This window comes from Phascolarctos cinereus, unplaced genomic scaffold (genome assembly GCF_003287225.1).
Source record: "Phascolarctos cinereus isolate Bilbo 61053 unplaced genomic scaffold, phaCin_HiC Scaffold_5;HRSCAF=322, whole genome shotgun sequence".
Lineage (NCBI taxonomy): Eukaryota > Metazoa > Chordata > Mammalia > Diprotodontia > Phascolarctidae > Phascolarctos > Phascolarctos cinereus.
In genome coordinates, this window is record NW_027555958.1 from 266,162,339 (window position 1) to 266,165,178 (window position 2,840).

The 2,840-nt window shown below is 43.6% G+C and overlaps 1 pseudogene; it reads left to right on the forward strand.

Moving 5' to 3' along the window:
• Nucleotides 1-413: 413 nt before the first annotated feature.
• Nucleotides 414-1,017, forward strand: LOC110193909 (NAD-dependent protein deacylase sirtuin-6 pseudogene; annotated as a pseudogene).
• The last annotated feature ends 1,823 nt before the right edge of the window (nucleotides 1,018-2,840 follow it).

Below are 2,840 nucleotides of genomic sequence, written 5' to 3' on the forward strand. Positions count from 1 at the left end.
ATGTTTCTATTATGTGAACAAGGGTAAGTGTGGGCTCCCATAGATTTTTGACTCTGCCTCTGCCCCTTGAAGAGCTAAACAGGAATATATGAGCTGGCACCTTTGGTTCAGAGATCTTCCAATGTGGTATTACACACGGGTACAAGCATTAGCACTTCCTCAGGCCTCTCAGACATCAGTGTTCCCCCAAGGTATGTGGACCACGGAAGAATGTGCCTATCCCCCCAATTTTTTTTAAATTTTATTAATTTATTTTGATTTATCAACAATCACTTCCACAGGCTTCTGAGTTGAAAATTTTTCTCCCCCTTCCTCCCCCCCCACCCTTCCCAAGATGGCACACAATATGATATAGGCTTTACATTTACATACCCATTAAACATATTTTCAAATTAGTGAACTTGTAAGTAAAAATGAAAACCAATAGGAGGAACCATCAGAAAGACGAAACAAAACTCAACAGAAGCCTGTCCCCCAAATTTGACACAGTGTTCCAGAGCATCCAGCCTTCTAAGACCTACAGGTGGGCATCCTGAAGGTCCTGACGACCCAGAATGTAGATGGGTTGCATGTGGACTGTAGCTTCCACAGCGACAAACTGACTGAGCCCCATGGGAACATGTTTGTGGAAGAGTGTGCCAAACGTATGAAACATTTTGTGATGAACGTGGTGGCAGGCAGCATCGTGCTTCAAGGCAGTGGACTGGCTATGCATTGTGGTTATCCACTGAAGGCTTTGGCCTGCAGCTAAGGGACACCATCCTGGATTGGGAAGATGCCTTGCTTGATGAGTACCTCAGTCTTACAGATGAAGCCTGAAGGAACACAAACCTGTCCATCAGCCTGGGCACGTGACTACAAATCTGACCTAGTGGTAGCTTGCCTCTGTTTACCAAATGCAAAGGAGGTTGCTTGGTCATAGGCAGCCTGCAGGCCACCAAACTTAACTTTCACCTTTATGACTACATTGAAGATGTTATGGCCCAACTCTTGAAACATCTGTGCCTGGAGAACTGAGTGGCAGAGGCCCCTTGTGGGGCAATGTGCCCCTCCCTTGCTGCCTCTCCCAATGCAGGTGAGGGCTGAACTCTGCCCTGCTACTCTTTCTTTTTTTTTTTAATTTATTTTATTTTCAATTCATGGAACAAAATAAGCTTTCCCATAGCACAGTACAGTAAAAAGATGATGGCATGTGAAACTGCAAATCTACCATGTTCAACTTACTATTCCCTCCAAATATACAACAAAGTTATCATGTAAATTTCCTTTTTCCCTTTATTTCTTTTCTCCTCTCCTCCCTTTCCCCCTCCCCCTGGCACCCACCCCTCCATCCTAGAGATGGCTACCATTAGACACAAAAGTATATATAAAATTGTTCTATATGTACTTCTATTTATCAATTCTTTCTCTAGGTACAGATAGCATCTTCCTTCATATGTCCTTTATTTTAATTTATGTATTTATAATAGTCAAAATGACTTAGTCACTTAAAATCATTCTTAAGACAATATTGCTGTTATTATGTACAATGTTCTCTTGGTTCTGCTCACTTCATTCATCATTTTGTGCAACTCTTTCCATGCCTTTTTTATGATCATTGAGCTCATCGTTTCTTACAGCACAGTAGTACTCCATCACAACCATACACTCACAACTTGTTCAGTCGTTCCCCAATTGGGGAATTGCAGGGTTTCTTAAACTTTTTCCACTCATGACCCCTTCAGCACTTCTTAAGCTGTGGGTTGCAACCATATGGAGTCAAGGAAAAGGGTGAGTATAAAATGTCCAGTGCCCAAACCCTGCCTCCAAGTGGAATAAGCTCCATCCTAACTTCTCTCAGGAGGTAGCGTTAGATGAGGAATCTGAGATAAAACAGCAATGCTTCATGGTTATCTATGGAGATTGAAGAGGGGAGGAGGCAAGGGGGAGAGCTAGCTGAAGCCCCTCCTAGCTCCTGCCCTATTCCCTAGCTCCAGCTCCCATGAGTGATGGAGCCAGGAGGCTCCAATAGGTGCTCTAATTGTTTTGTCTGTGGCCCAGGATGAATAATTGAGAGGTCTTTGAGGAGAATTAATTAGCCCATTCATTGACTGCAAGTGCTTTGCTAGAGATGATAATATCTCAGCTGCACTGTGCTAGGGGTCTGGCATTTAATTTGAGCCCAGCATCAGCTCACCACCAGCCGCTGGGAGAGTACTATGTCCACTGCCCTCCTCATCCACAGGGGGTGCTCCTGGACTGCAGCAAAGATTGGAACTGGGACCATTTGTACTTCCCTCCAGGATGGGGAGGGGGAAGCAGCCTCATTTTATTTGGTATTCTTACCTAGTAGGTCATGTGTAACAGTCTTTTCTGGAGAGACTCTCTTACCTTGGGTCATGATCATGGGCAAGTGACTGGGTCTCATTTTCCTAGTTTGTAAAAGAGTTAATAAAGGATCACTTTTACGTAGCAGTTTAAGATTTAGCATTTAGAGTTGGAATTTCAGCTTGAGGTAAATTGTAATAGCAGCTCACATTTACATATCACTTTCCGATTTACCTCCTGCATTATCTCTTTTGATCCCCACAACAGCCCTGCCCCACAGCAAGCCCCAATTTACAGATGAAGAAACAAGCTCAGCGATTTGTGATTTGTGATATTCCCCCAGCTTAAATGATTTGCCCACAGTCACACAACTAAGGAGAGGTTAGATATGAAAACCAGTCCATTTTGATTCCAAGTCCAACACTCTGTCTACTAGGGTAAGACTTATTAATCGTTCCCATTTTACAGCTGAGGAAACTGAGAAGTCACGGTGCCAATGGTCCCAAAGTCCCAAAGTCAGTAAGTACCAGACT